Source organism: Benincasa hispida, chromosome 12, assembly GCF_027475165.1.
Source record: "Benincasa hispida cultivar pf3 chromosome 12, pf3_genome.v1.1, whole genome shotgun sequence".
NCBI classification, from domain to species: Eukaryota; Viridiplantae; Streptophyta; class Magnoliopsida; order Cucurbitales; family Cucurbitaceae; genus Benincasa; species Benincasa hispida.
In genome coordinates, this window is record NC_143489.1 from 9899024 (window position 1) to 9915982 (window position 16959).

General features: G+C 33.6%; 1 long non-coding RNA gene across 1 annotated transcript; it reads right to left on the reverse strand.

Moving 5' to 3' along the window:
- Window positions 1–15266: 15266 nt before the first annotated feature.
- On the reverse strand, window positions 15267–16256 carry LOC150031752 (uncharacterized). Its single transcript, XR_016525626.1, has 2 exons — window positions 16069–16256; window positions 15267–15923 (listed from the first exon to the last, which is right to left on the reverse strand). It is a non-coding gene; the product is annotated as an uncharacterized LOC150031752 (long non-coding RNA).
- Between the last annotated feature and the right edge of the window lie 703 nt (window positions 16257–16959).

Below are 16959 nucleotides of genomic sequence, written 5' to 3' on the forward strand. Positions count from 1 at the left end.
CTAATCCTTCACAGGTTGTTCGTAATCTCGGCTGGGTCATAAAAACCATTTTATCCCCAAGACTACATCTTGTTCCTTAAGTTCCATTAATCCTCTGATGAACAATTGGTTTAAGGTATAACCTATAAACTGAACCCCTCTCGGGCCAAGGAGAGGATGGGGCCCCTTGTTCAAGACCTAGATTCAGTACTAAAGGGAACGACCTATCTACTATCTCTATAACGGGTAGGAGTGAATTCCATCTTGCACCCTATGTTCCTAACTATCCATCTGATCTTACCCCTGAAATAGGAGGCTTATTGGGCCAGCGATGAGAGCTGCACTCACCTATGCAGATCTACAAATAATTCTGAGTGAACTGGAGTTTATAGTTAGCTCAGGATTAAGATTAAGTTACCTAGATCATCAACTAACGAAATAGTCAGTTTTATACATAAAACGGTATTTAAAACGTAAAAAGTGACTATTTCATGGTTCAGTCTTATGCAAACTCATTGCATAGGATGCCCCACTCACATATTTCTATATGAACGGTTTAGGATTACATCGTTTGTACTAACTAAAAAGTGGACCGCATCTATAGTGTCCCCAGAATAAGGCACCCAACCTTATTCATATACTATAGACCATTTTGGCTATATATTTGAACTTGATCCACATTTATGTCACTACATAAAGTTCAAACTACATTAAATAACCTCAGGACCTTAGTTTATTGGATTCAAGATTACAATTTCAATAATAGTTTTATCGAAAAACAATACAGAATATGTTTATTAATTTACAAACTATGAGTTTTAGGACATAAAATGCAACAAACTCCCACTTGGACTAAAACTTTTAGTGAAGTATCATAGTGTTGAATTTAAGTGAGAAACATATGAGTATAATAAACATATGAATACAATAAACTAGGGCATATACCCAGAAGTTCTCCCACTTTTCCTAGTTTATAAACTTCGTAGACCTAGACTCTTTAAGTGACCTTCAAACACTTTAGTCGTGAGGGCCTTCGTAAAAGGATCAACAATATTTTGCTGAGAAGATATATGGGTTACTACAACGTCTCCATGATGTACAATCTCCCGGATAAGATGGTATTTGCGCTCAATATGCTTGTCGCGCTTGTGGCTTCTTGGTTCTCTTGAATTTGAAACTGCACAACTATGATCACAGTATAAGGTGATAGGTAGATGCATATTTGGAACAACTTCCAAATCTATCAAGAATTTCCTCAACCATACTGCTTCCTTTGTTGCTTCACATGCAGCTATGTATTTAGCTTCCATTGTGGAGTCCGTAATACAGTTTTGCTTCACTTCTCCACATTACTGCTCCTCCATTCAGAATGAACACTGATTCTGATGTGGATTTTTTTGCATCTTTATCGGTTTGAAAATCAGAGTTAATTTATGCAGTAAGGATTAAATCCTTAGTACCATATATGAGCATGTAGTTCCTCGTTCTTCTAAGATACTTGAGGATATTTTTAACGGCAGTCCAATAATTATATCCAGGATTGGACTGATACCTATTGACTATCCCTACTGAATAGCATATGTCAAGTTTAGTACATAACATTGCATACATCAAGCTCCCTATTACGGAAGCATAAGGAATGTGTCTCATATCCTCAACCTCTTGAGGTGTCTTAGGACATTGATCCTTTGACAAATGAATTCCATATCTGTAAGGTAACAAACCTCTTTTGGAATTCTGCATCTTATATCTAGACAACATTTTGTCTATATAAATTACTTGAGACATGTCTAGTGTTCTGTTCTTGCGGTTCCAAATAATTTGAATTCCGAGAACATATTGCGCATTTCCTAAATCTTTCATTTGGAACTACGTTGCTAGCCATTTCTTGATGTCAGTTAGGTAACCTACTTCATTCCCAATGAGTAGAATATCATCAACATATAAAATCAAGAACGCTGTAGTAGAATTGACAATCTTCTTGTAAACACAAGGCTCGTCAACATTCTATTCAAAGCCATAAGATTTGATCGCAGTATCAAACTTTATATTCAAGATCTAGAAGCTTGTTTAAACCATAAATGGATTTTTGAAGCTTACAAACCTTTTGTTCTTGACCTTGTGCAATAAACCCCTTTGGTTGAGCCATATAGATACTCTCCTCAAGATCGCTGTTTAGAAAGGCTGTCTTGACATCCATCTGCCAAATTTCATAGTCATAAAAGGTGGCAATGGATAAGAGTATTCTAATCGACTTAAGCATGACAACAGGAGAGAAAGTTTCTCAATAGTCCACTCCCTCTCTCTGGGTATAACCCTTTGCCACAAGTCGAGTCTTAAAAGTCTGTACTTTACTGGCTCGGTCTCGTTTTCTCTTGTAGATCCACTTACAACCAATTGGTTTTACATCATTTGGTTGATCTACAAGTTTTCAGACATAATTGAAGTACATAGACTCCATTTCGAGGTCCATGGATTTGACCCACTGATCACAGTCCACATCTTTCATCGTCTATTTATGGGACGATGGATCCTCTATGCCGTCATTAGGTATGAAAACTTGTGTTTCTGTTAAACCCAAGTAATGGTCAGGCTGATAAACAACCCTTCCACTACATGGAGGCATTCTCAACTCTTGAGAAGGATGTGACTGACTAGATGTACTAGTTTTATCTACTACTTTAGTAGATGAACTAGCTCTAACTGTAGCGTTTTTGTAAATTTCATTCAATACTAGTCTACTGCAAGGTTGATGACTTCTTATGTGGTCTTCCTCTAAGAATGTGGCATTTGTCGATACAAACACCTTATTCTCCTGAGGATCGTAAAATAGACCACCTTTTGTTTCTTTTGGATTAACCTATAAATATGCATAGTTTTGAACGACGTTCCAATTTTTTAGGATTTTGCACCAACACGTGTGTCAGGCATCCCTAAATCCTAAAGTGACGTAAACTGCATTTACGCCATTTCCATAGCTCATAAGGTGTTTCTGAAACACTTTTAGAGGGAACGTTATTCAAAATATAGACAATAGTTTCTAATACATGTCCTCAAAAGGATCAGGTAACTCAGCAAAGCTCATCATTGAGCGAACCATGTCCAACAAGGTTCTGTTTCTTCTTTCAGATACATTGTTCTGCTGAGGCATATTAGGTGCAAAGATTTGTGACTTGATTCCGTGTTCTATCATATAGTCCTGGAATCTTAAGTCTATATACTCCCCACCTTAATCTGATCGTAGTGTCTTAATTGTTTTATCTAACTAGTTCTCAACCTCAGCCTTATATTCTTTGAACTTTTCAAAAGAATCAGACTTGTAAAGCATTATGTAAATATGATCATACCTTGAATAATCATCAATAAAACTGATGAAATATTCATACCCACCTCGAGCTTTGACATTCATCGGTCCACAGAGGTCCGAATGTACGAGCTTTAAGGGTATTGTGACTCTGAGACCTTTTCTAATAAAAGATCTCTTAGTCATTTTTCCCACAAGACAAGACTCACATGGAGGTAAAGAATTGTCTTCTAACTGATTTAGGAGTCCATTATTAACCAATCTCTCAATCCTTTTGAGATTTATGTGGCCAAGTTTTAAGTGCCATAGATAGGCATTAGAAAAAACTTTTTGTCTTTTATGCTGAGTTTCGACTGTTCTAAACATCTCAGTATTGAAGACAAATTCTTCTTTAGTTGGTCTTAACTTATATAAGTTGTTTTTAAGTATAGCCTTTTCTGAAAATGATCGCTTCATTAACTTCAAAAGATATTTTATACATTTGTTCCAATATACATGTGATAGATATTAAATTCCGTCTCATTTTAGGAGCATACGAAACATCTTTAAGTATGATATATCTATCATTGAAAAACAACTTCAAGTCTCCCATTGCTTCGGCCAAGATAACCTCTCATGTTCCAACCTTTAGGGTGATCTTGCCTTCTTCATGCTTTTTTCAGGAACTAGTTTTCTGAAAAGAGAAGCAAATATGATTAGTGGCTCCTAATCCAATATCCAGGTTGAGGTATCATACTCCACTAAACATGTTTCAGCAACCAGTAAATCATATTTACCTTATGCTTCTTTCGAGGCAAGGGCCTGAGGACATTCCTCAGTTAAGACAAATCTCAGGTAATCTATTACTAGTGTTGAATTCATATTTGTTTTCCATGTTGAGTAGTTGTCATCGTTAAGTTTTTCAGAAGCTAATAGTTGAACTAAAAAGCTAGTCATGCTGAATAGAAAAACATATGCTTTTTAGTAAAAAAAAACATTAATCTTTTAAACCCAATCAACTTTATTAAAAACAACTAATAATGTACCCTTCATTATTATATTTTGCAACGATACTTCAATGGTTTAGAATAACCTCCACCGAGGGGTGATTCGACTATTCCTTCATTGAACCAAGACTATCTTGATTAAAAACTATCACCAGAATAACTCTTATCCCTATAGTAACTCAGTTATCGCTACTTTGGTGAAGAATTTACTAACACTTAGTCATTCTCGTAAGTGTGACCCTCCATTTTTAAGACCTCAAAGATCGAAATCATTATGTTCGCGAAGTTGGAAAGACAAGAATGAAAATGGACCTGAGAGACCCTACCTATTTCTAGAGTTTGCGAGTTCCGAATCCTATAATACAACCCTCTGATTGGTAAGGTCACTCCAGGGTAGACATGCAGGCACATTATAGGAATCTCTCGATGCGACCTAATGGAAGAGACTGTAGGATGTGTTGACACACTTCCTTCTCCCACTTACTATGAACAACTTCCCTCATTCACCTTGATATTGACTCATGCAAACACTCTCCTATGGGGTCCACTCCCAGGGCGGCCCAAAGCCAAGCATGAATCTCATGGTGTGAACTCTTACGGACGCTAGAGCTAAAAGTACATTACTTCTCTCCAGCTGAAGTGTTCTAGATGGTTAGGTTATAAAATACTTAGCGATACATTTCGGCTAACTAAACATATCCTAAGTCTAGGTGATTCATCCAAGTATAACTTTTATACTGGATTTTTAACCTACAATGTCTAGGTGATAAACAAATTTTATTACCTTACACCGCTCACGCATGCTTATAAAACCGGTTTAACCTAACTCAGACGTCGGCTCGATCTCCAGGTAGTAGGTGTTCTGTAAACCTTCAACTTAAAAACCTTCAACCTTAGTCATCTTATCTGACTTTTTGCCAAAATCTTGCTGGGTGAGTTTTCTTGTAATTTCAATTTTACAAGATATCGACCTATTTTCTATGAAAATTGGGATTGCTCAATGGTTAACCCTAAATGAGCATGCATCTTATCTTTGTTATTGATTTTAGAAGTCTAAGTTATTTTATAACAATTATAACCCTAGAGCATTCATCCATGACATGCTTCCTTCAATCAAACATGCTTTAATATAACACTTATATTAAAACTAGGCATGCATAGTATATATTTTATAACACTTATAACATATAACAAATGCATGTCACATGCTTTTCCTATGGTGGGGTTTTAAAACTATATGGCATACTATATGCACACATAATCAAACAACATTATACATCACATGCATAATAGGTAAACAACACTAAAGTGGACCGATTTTGCCATTAAAAACAAACAAATAACAAAATTATTACAAAAATCAGCAATAAGCTTCCCAGAACCGACTTCAAACACTTTGAACCATCGGGAACCGCTCAGAAAACTCTCGAACCGGCCCAAAAACTCCAAAAACCAAGTTGAACCGGTCAAACCGGCTCAACCAGGTCAAACGAACTGGTCCAGATCGTCTGGACCTACTGGTCAATGCTCGCTGGTGCGATCGACGGAGGCGCGGGGCGAGGTGGGTCGATGGAATGCGTGGGTCGCGAGAAGGCTGGCGCACGGGCGCGCGGGTGGTAAGCTGGTCGGATCGCGAAACGGGTTGGAAATTTTTGTCAACAGCTGGCACGCGTGCGAGGCTTCTCCAAACCGGGTCGGACCGCTACTCGGGTTGGGTCTGGGAGCTCTCTTATCGGGTCTGGTGGCTATTTCGGGTTTGTGAGCAAAATTCCTTCAATTTTGCTGCTGTTCTCTCTCCCGGAATCAAGTAATTTCAACCTAATTTTAACTCTAATGACTTTAACAAATTTACAGACCCTTTTTCACACATTAATGCTCATAAACATATGAGCAATTATAAATTTCCACAAGAAATTTAGAGAAAAACAATGCCAAAATCATAATAAGTTCACTTTATCTATATTTCATTCAACCTTTGAATAAAAAGGAAAAAAACACCCGCCAAAAGCAATTGAGCAAATTAAAGCATGCTTTGATACCACATGATAGAATATGAGACATATGCAGCAGAAAAAAGGACCTAATTACACTCTAATTGCTTTTAATCAAAAGGAAATTACCATGCAAAATGAAGGAAAAAACAGTAAATAAAAGGGATGGGATACAACCTTTATAGCTCCCGAACAACGTTTTTCCTTGCTGAATCTCGACCCGAACTCTTTCAAACCACCACTAGAGTTAATCTACTATCCTCTGGACTTAGAATTGGATTGTGGCACCTAATGAATGAAAAACACCGAGAGAGAGAAAGAGATGGAAAATAAGAATGAATTTAGGTTTGGGTCTTTATTTTTCCAGTCCAATTTTGAAAACTAAAATTGGCAAAAATGTCAAAAGTTTTTAATCCAAAATTGAAAGCCCAATTTATAGAAAAAAGCCATACAATAATTGCATGAAATAAATCCATAAAAATCCAACACCTAGAATCCACTATCTAAGTGGGCTTAATATCTCCACTATAAGCCCAAACCTAGCCCACTATTTTTTTAGTGAAATTATCCAACAAAAGTTTAGATTTTCCCACTAACTATAGTTAAAGGGCAAAATAGTCATTTTGTCAAAGTCAAAATTTGACTAAAAAGTCAACACTTTGACTTTTTATGATTTTTTTCATGTTGGCTAATTTTGACCTCCCAAGCATGAATCCGCATTCATTTTCTCGAAATTCAAATCACATTTGAATATAAGGTCGGTCAAAGTTTGACTTTTCAAAGTCAAAAGTCAACTCTTTGACTTTTTACGTCTTTGATTATTTCCATTATTTTCGATCTTACAAATATGAACGTATTCATTCTTGATATTTAAATCACATTTAAATATTAAACTGTATCTCTAAACTGAAAAACTCGGCCACTATATCACATATACTTGTCAATTTCTCTCTCTTCACGTAATTCGAACAATTCGAATCATTCTATCATACTATTCTAAGTTTATTCCATATGAGCTAGTAGGGGAACCTAATGGACCTACAGATCATGGGCTCCAACAATCCGAGATTAACTGGTAAAACTCTTTAACCTAATTAATCAACATTTGTTAACTAACGGGTCATTCCACTAAAGTCCCGTAGTTTCACTCCCTCACTGTAGATATATTTGTATCCATTTGATATAACCATGATTAGTAAGCTAATCCTTCATAGGTTGTTTGTAATCTCGGCTAGGTCATAAAAACCGTTTTACCCCCAAGACTACATCTTGTTCCTTAAGTTCCACTAATCCTTTAATGAACAATTTGTTTAAGGTCCAACCTATAAACCGAACCCCTATTGGGCCAAGAAGATGGTGGGGCCCCTTGTTCAAGACTTGGATTCAGTACTAAAGGGAACAACCTTCTACTATCCATATAACGGGTAGGAGTGAATTCCATCTTGCACCCTATATTCCCAGCTATCCATTTGATCTTAACCCTGAAATGGGAGGCTTATTGGGCTAGTGATGATGAGCTACTCTCACAGATCTAAGGATAATTCCGAGTGAACAGGAGTTCATAGTTAGCTCAGGATTAAGATTAAATTACCTAGGTCATCAATTAACGAAATAGTTAGTTTTACACATAAAATGACATTTAGAATGTAAAAAGTGATATTTCGTGGTTCAGTCTTATGAAAACTCATTGCATAGGATGCCCCCACTTATATATCTTTATATGAACAATTCAGGATCACATCGTTTGTACTAACTACAAAGTAGGCCGCATCCATAGTATCCCTAGAATAAGGCGCCCAACCTTATTCATATACTATAAACCATTTTGGCTATTATTGCAACTTGATCCGCATTTATGTCAATACTTAAAGTTCAAACTACATTAAATAGCCTCAGTACCTTAGTTTATTGGATTAAAGATTACAATTTCAATATCAGTTTTATCGAAAAACAAATAGAATATGTTTATTAATTTATAAACTACGAGTTTTAGAACATAAAATCCAACAAGTGGTAATTTCCTTTAAGTCTTAAGCATATCCTTTAGAGTAAATTATATATGCTTATGTTATGAATGAGTAAATAGCATGAAAATGAGAATATATGATCGGGATGGTTAGGGGGTCAATAAACCTAGTTCCTGAGCCCAAATGGAACCTCACGGAATGGTTAAGGGACCGAAAAGTCTAGTTCCTGAGCCTTTGGGAGGAACCTCGTATAGGATGGTCAGAGGGTTGAAGGACCTAGCTTCTGAGCCCATAAGCGGGGAGCTATGTGCACATAGGAATGCAAAAGAGTAAACGTTGGTAATTAGTAACAGTTAACTATCTACCATATGTGTAGATAAAAGTTTAAACCAGACTCATTCAAAGCTGAGGTTTGAATGTAACCTCGTAGCTGTGATATGCTTGTATTTTTATGAGCTGAAATATACTTTAGAAGTTGCTTACCACTCACTGAGCTCTGTGAAGCTCATCCTTTTTTTTTTAATGTTTTCTTCCCAAGTAGCGAAAGGTGAGGAGTTCTAGAGTGCTGCTAAGGTCAAGTTCTGCCACAAGCCACAGTCACACTTTCGGGGGTTTTAAGAGTTGTTGTTGTAAACTTTGTTTTAAGTCTTGGAGTTGTATAAACGTTACATTGTTGTAATAAAATCGGCCTACTTAATCAGTTGTTGTTTATCTCGTTGACTTAAAGTTTACTGAGAGTAAAGATGTTTAGATAAGCACTAGGTTACAAAAAGGTGGTATCTGCAGTCCCTTACGCCTTTCCTCGGGCTCAGAAGGTGGGCTCGGGGTGGGGTGTGACATGACAGTAATTTTTTATCATGGGTACTTGATGTCGAAATCCACCTAGATGCTATGAATCTTGGAGATACTATTCAAGAAGAAAATAGGACATCCAGTCAGGACAAAGCAAAAACTATGATTTTTCTTACAATAAAAGATCCCCGTATCTTGTGAAAAAATTTGAAAGAGAGGTATAATCATTAAAAGACAGTTATTCTTCCTAATAAAGCTCGTTATGAGTTGATGCACTTGAGGCTACAAGATTTCAAACCAATAAGTAATTACAATTCTGCATTATTTAAAATAAGTTTGAAATTGTTGTTATGCAGAGAGAAAATTACTGATGCTAATATATTAGAGAAGACATTTTTTACATTTCATGTCTCGAATATGCTCTTGCAGCAGCAATATCGAGAGAAATGTTATAAACAATATTCTGTACTAATTTTATGTCTTCTCGTGGCAAAAAAAAAAAAAATAACGAGTTAATAATAAAAAATCATGAATTTCATCAAACCGAGACAACACCATTCTCTGAAGTGAATACTATGAATTTTAATAATAGTCGTGGTCGTGGTCGAGGTCGTGACCGTGATAGAGGAAGAAATAATTTTTATTTTCGTGGTAATCATTCTAATCATTTAAATTTCAAAAGAACCACACAAAATGATGATCACAAAGGAAAAGCACCACAGGATAAGAGTTCAAAAGTGTTGAAAATAAATGCTTCCAATGCAAAATGACTGGACAATGGTCACGTACCTGTCGTACGTCAAAACACTTAGTTGATCTCTATCAAGCAACCCTGAAGGAAAGAGAAAAATGTGAAAATAAATTTTGCATACCAAGATAATGACATATTTGACCATCCCATATGACAAATTTAGATATGACCAGACTACTTTGAATCTTCAGAAGATAAAATCGGTAAAATTGATGGAACATTAAGTGTTTCCTTTGACTTTGAAAATATCTAGACTTAATGTTGTTTTTATTCAATTCCATATTTTTTTTCGCTTACAAGAAGTTAACCTTTGTATATTCAAAATTTTGTCTTTCTTATTGTAGTTATTTCCTTTTGATGAAGAAATCTGGATCCTTTTCATATGTTGGGTGACTAAAAAAGGAGTAAAGAAGATCTATATCTGGTAAACAGTGCAACTACACATAATACTTACAACTAGAAAATATTTTTCCAAACTAACTATGCTGGAAGCAAAGTCAATATCAGGTTGTGCAAACTTAATTGAAGGGTTTGGAAAAGCAAATATTATTTTGCCTAGAGGAACAAAATTTACAATTTACAATTGACAATGCATTATTCTCTAGTCACTCTAAAAGAAATATACTTACTTTTAAAGATATACATTGCAATGGTTATCATATTAAGATTGGTAGAAAGAATAATATGGAGTATCTTTATATCATGTCTACTATCTCGTATGAAAAATATATATTGGAAGAGTTGCCTGCTATATCTTCTGGATTATATTATACTTATATACAAGTAATTGAAACGTATCCAACAATGAATGTGAAATTCATGAATCTAGACATATTTACAATTTGGCATGACATATTAGGTCATCTAGGGTCTATAATGATGAAAATAATTATTGAGAATTCAAATAAACATCCATTGAAGAGCCAGAAAATTCTTCAATCTAATGAATTATTATGTGATGCTTGCTCTTAAGGAAAATTGATAATTAGACTATTACCAGCTAAAGTGGGAATTGAATCACTTGTATTTTTAGAATGAATTCATGGTGATATATGTGGAACTATTAACCCACCAAGTAGACCGTTTAGATATTTTATAGTATTAATAGATGTATCCAGCAGATGGTCACACGTATGCTTATTATCAAGTCAAAATCTTGCATTTGAAAAATTACTTGCTCAAATAATTAAGTTAAGAGCACAATTTCCTATACAATTAAGACCATTCGTCTTGGTTATGTTGGTGAATTTACATCTCAAGCTTTTGATAATTATTGTATGTCAATTGGGGAAAGTGTTGAACATCTTATAGTTCATGTTCATATTCAAAATGGTTTAGCAGAATCATTCATAAAACGTTTGCAGTTAATTGCTAGACGATTGTTTATGAGAGCTAAGCTTCCTACATCTATTTAAGGATATTCTATTTTGCATGCAACATCACTTGTACGCATTAGGCCTGTAGCTTATCACGAGTACTCGCCATTACAATTAGGTTATGATCATGAGCCAAATATTTTCCATCTGAGAATTTTTAGATGTGTAATATATGTTCCAATTGCTTCACCACAACATACTAAGATGGATCCTCAAAGGAGGTTAGGAATATACATTTGATATGATTCCCCATCAATTATCAAATATTTTGAACCCTCTAATGGGTGATGTATTTACTACACGATTTGCTGATTCTCATTTCAGTGAGACAAAATTTCCAACATTAGGGGGAGGAATTAAGAAGTTGGAAAAAGAAATTACATGGAATACATTGTTATTATCTTATTTAGATCCCCGTACATATTAATATGAATTTGAAGTTTAAAAGATAATTCATTTGAGAAATATAGCAAATCAGTTATCAGATGCATTTATAGATGCAAAGAAAGTAACTAAGTCATATATACCAGCTGTAAATGCTCCATTGAAAATTGATATCCCAACACAGCAAGTTGTTACCAATGAGCTCGAATACGCTACAAGCATTGTAAACGAGTGGGTTCCAAAGATAAAAATTCTCGAAAAAGAAAAATAATTAATAGTCAAGAAGACTTGATTGAAGATGTAAATACTTATGAAGAAATACATGACATGACTAACGAGGAAGATGAAATACCTAAAGATAATAATGAGATTTCAATAAATTATGTCATGACAGGAAAAAGATAGAACCGAACTCATGTAGTGATTGACACAATTTTGCGTACAATGTTGCTTTTGATATCATTTGAAAATGAGGATTTTGAACCAAAATCTATTGAAGATTGTCGACAGAGAAAAGATTGGCTTCAGTGGAAAGAAGTAATGAAGGAAGAATTAAACTTACTTTGAAAACGTTAGGTTTTTGGACCAGTAGGCCGAACACCAGAAGGTGTGAAACCTGTGGTATACAAATGGGTATTTATGTGGAAAAGAAATGAAAATAATAAGTTCACAAGATATAAAGAAAGACTAGTTGCATAAGGTTTTTCAGAAAGACTTGGTATTGATTATGAGGAGACGTATTCTCTGGTGGTGGATGCAAATACACTAAGATAATTAATTGGTCTGACTGTGTATAAATGTCTGGACATGCATCTGATGGATGTAATCAAAATATATTTATATGGATCTCTTGATGATGATATTTATGAGAATCCCAGAAGAATTTAAGGTACTTGAAACATATAAATTAAATTCCCAGGAATTGTATTCAATAAAGTTACAGAGATCGCTATATGAATTGAGACAATCAGGATGAATGTGTTACAATCACCTAAGTGGATATTTGTTGAAAGAAGGATATCAAAACAATCCAATATGTCCTTGTGTTTTATAAAGAAATAACAGTCAAGATTTGCTATTATAACTACATGTGTTGATGATTTAAACATAATTGGGACTCATTAAGAGCTTTCAAAGGCAATAGAATATCTTAAGAAAGAAATTGAGATGAAAGATCTTGAAAAAATAAAGTTTTGCTTGGGTTTGCAAATTGAACATTTAGAAGATGAGATATTTGTTCTTCAGTCAACTCAGGAAAAGTTTTGAAAATATTTTATATGGACAAATCATATCCATTGAACATACCAATGGAAGTTCGTTCACTAGATGTGAAGAAAAATATATTTCGACCTCGAGATAATAATGAAAAACTTCTTGGTCCTAGAGTACTATATCTTAGTGCAATTGATACACTTATGTATCTTGCTTATAATACAAGATTAGATTTTGTATTTTCAAAAAATTTATTAACAAGATATAGATATTCTTCAACAAAAAGACATTGAAACAGGATTAAGCATATACTCAGTTATCTCCGAGGAAGGATCGATGTGTTTATTTTATTCAAATAAATCAATTTTTTAATCTAGTTGGTTATGCAAATTCTGGATATTTATCTAATCTACACAAAGTTAGATCTCAAATAGGTTATCTGTTCACATATGGAGGAACTGCTATTTTCGCCACGTGCCCGAGACGATGCAGAGCGGCCGATGTCCTTAAAAAGGATTAATTTTAAAAGAAAATAAAAAGAAGTTGCCACCAATCATTTTTACGGTGTGATTGGAGACCAAATAAAATAAATATTTTTTAAATGAATTCAATAAAAATGGTCTGTTCAAAACTAAAGTTGAGTTCGGGAGTCATTTGTGTATGGGAAAGTGTTAGCACCCACAACACACGTTTAAAAAACGGTGGCCAAGATTCAAATCTTGTATTGAAAATATTCTTATTTTGGAAAGAAAAAAAGTTTTAAAATAAATGTCTTATCTTAGCCCTCATTACTCTAATATTTGAAGTAATGATCCCATAAAATAAGTGGAAAAAATTCTATCAATTTGACTATATTAGAATTGAGAAAAAATTCCTCACTTCAAGAATGTGAGAAATTATTACAATTTCTCAAAATTTGTCATAGAAATAGCCTTTTAATAAATATTTAAAAAAATATTAGTTAAATTCATTTTTTCTTGGGATCAAATCTCATACTCCCAAAGATATGATCCTTAACCTCAAGAATTCTAGGAAATCGGACTCCCAAATTTCCTAGATTCTATCGTAGAAATTTTTTAAGGAAAAAATATGATCATAAAAAAAACAAATTAATAAAAACCTTTTGAAATAATATATTAATTTTTCCATGTTTTAAAACACGCGAAGAATGTAGCTTAAAGAAAACAAAAATAGATGACTTAAGAAGAGTTTTAGAAAATATTTTAAAAAAACTTAGATAAATTTAAGTAAGAAATAAAATAGGATTTGATATGAACATTACACAAGTAAAAAAAACATAACTTAAGAAACATGATAATAAATTGAGTAAATATAAAATAACATATTAAGATTTTAACAAAAAAGAAATCTATTAGAGATCGAACTCAGACTCCCAAAAAATCGATACATCACCTCAAGAATTCTAGAAAATCGGACTCCTAAATTTACTGAATTCAGTCATTGGAAATTTTAGAACGTCCTTAAAATAAATATTTAAGAAAAAAAAATAAAGCTCATTTAATAAAACTCAAAAGGAGTTAATTTCAAAGATTTGAAAATAAACCTAAAAATATTGAAAATGCTAGAAAATTTTTAATAAAAACAACAATATTAATTTAAATATGCAAAGTTTAACATTCCTCACCCCAAGATTCTAGAAAATCGGACTTCTAAAAATTCCTAAAATCTATCATGGATTTGTTTTTTGTTTTTGTTTTTTAGGGAAAAAAAACTAACAAATATGAATATGATAAAGTGACGACAAAGTAAATATCCTAAAAGAATGGTTAAATGAATAACGGAAAATAAGATAGATAAATATAACTACATGAAATGAAAATTTGAAATTAAGAAAATAAAATAAAATAAATCAGAACAAAATAAATGCAAATAAAAAAATTGAAACTAAGATTAAAATTTAAGTAATTAAAAGTGAAGAAAAAACATATATATATAAATATCACACATAAGATAAAACCAAACAATTTAAAGAAAAACAAGGGACTGATGTAATGGCCGACAGATTAGCCACCCCCGTTATCCTATTGATGTGCATTTTGCACAAAGCCACACACCATACTTACATATATATTAAATAATAATAATAATAATAAATAATATAATTAAAATTAATATTTACATTTACTAATTCACTCTTCTTCCTTTCTTCTTTCTTTCAACTCTGTACCCTTTTTCATTTCTTCTCTTCTTCCACATTTTCTCTATTCTTCGTCAACTGTAAACTTTCTTTTCTTCCAATCTATTTTATTTTCTCAATCCTGCAAGCCTCCTCTCACCATTTTTTTTAATCTCTCCACTGGTTTTATTCTAAAACACACATGTGAAGCTCTCCACCACTCCTCAAAGCTATGCTAATATTTTTTTTTTACATACATTTAGACCTTTTTTTTTGTAAATAAAATGAAAATAAAGAAGAACCATACGAGAGGAGCAATGAACAACAATACAAATAATAATAAAGAAAAAACAGTAACAGTGAGTCTAAAACAAACGCTTATGGGGACAGAAAAATTACTTGATAAAATGAAAATAAAAGAAAGAAGAAATAATACAAGAACAATAATTTTTCCTTGCACCCTTTCTTTCTCTCCATTTTTCAAGATCTCTAAGAGGAAAAAAGAAAGTTGAAGATTGGGTTCTAGACGTTCTTATATGAGGTGAGATCATGGAATGAATGTCCTACCAAGTGCAAGCTCCCACGAAGCTAGACTTTCTCGATGTTTGATTTTCGAATTTTATGGGATCTCAAAGAAGCTCATTGATCTCTTTTTTTAAGATTTATTAGGACAGAGGAAGAGAACGATTTAGGCTAGTGTTTTTTTATGATGAGAAGTGGGCTCAGGTAGGGTTTTTTGGTTGAGTAAGATCGGTTTATAAAACCGAAAATATTATTTAATTAAAATTTGTTCATATTAGTGATTTAAATTAATTGATCTTTTACAAAAATAATAATAATAATAATAATAATAATAATAATAATAATAATAATAAAAGGGCAAAAACTTCCATGCGGATAACTCGATTCTCGCGAATTTCCCGAGAATCCCCGTTCTGATCTCGTAGAGAATTTCATGGGGATAAGAAATGCAATGGGGAGCAGTGATGGGATGGGAAATGACATCCTGACCCTGCCCCGCCCCGTGAACATCTCGAGTTGTTACTGCTCATAAATCAAAAGATCAAGAAGAAAGAAGTTATTAGAAAGCTGTATAAATACATGCATTTAAAGAGAGGAAAGTGAGGGAGATTCATTTTGTAATCTACACTCGACCAATCTGAAATTTCTGCTGAATAAAAGCTTTTACCTGCTGCTTTCATGGTGGATGTAGGTGTTTAATATCGAAACAGTCTAAACCAATGAGTTTCTTCTTTCTTCCCCCTGAGCTCTTTCTATATCCACTAGTTTAATCAAATTTCTCGTCTGCAATTCTCCTTCCATTTGTTTCTTTCTTCAAGTATAGTGAGAGAGTATTTTTCTTTACATGCCCAAAACGAGAGAAATGGGAAGTTGTCTTCAACTTGAGTATGAAATGGAAAAAGAAAAGGTCGATGTGTAATAATTACCTTCGGCAAAGTCTTCACGTGGGTTAGAGAAAAAGCAAGACAATTTCTTATGTGATTTCTTTTTAGTTGGGCCACTCACAACTGGTATAAGAGACAAGTTCTTCTGCAAGAAATAAATCAAGAAAACTCAAGAACTCCAATCTTGAAGAAGATGGCAACTACAAGATACGAAATTGACAAATTCAATGGCAATGGTGATTTTGGCCTATCTTGTATCAATGAAAGGCACTTAAAGCTCTTGAAGACCCGAAAACTCTGCCAAACACAATTACAGTAGAAGAAAGATAGAATATGGAAGAAGCACAGTGCAATTATTTTGGATGTATCAGACAGTGTGTTCAGGCAGATTCATGAAGATGAGACAACTTATGCAATCTGGACAATGTACATCAGAGAAAAACTTTTTACTTACCGAATGAACAGTGCTAAATCTTTTGATGAGAATCTGGATGAATTCAAGAAACTTACCGACGAATTTGCAGCAACATGAGATAAATTAGGAGCTGAAAATGAAGCTGCAATTCTTATAAATTCTTTACCAGAAGCTTATAAGGATGTGAAGACGACACTAAAATATATGGAAGAAATTCCATTACCTTAGATTCTATAATTTCTACATCAAATTAAGAGAA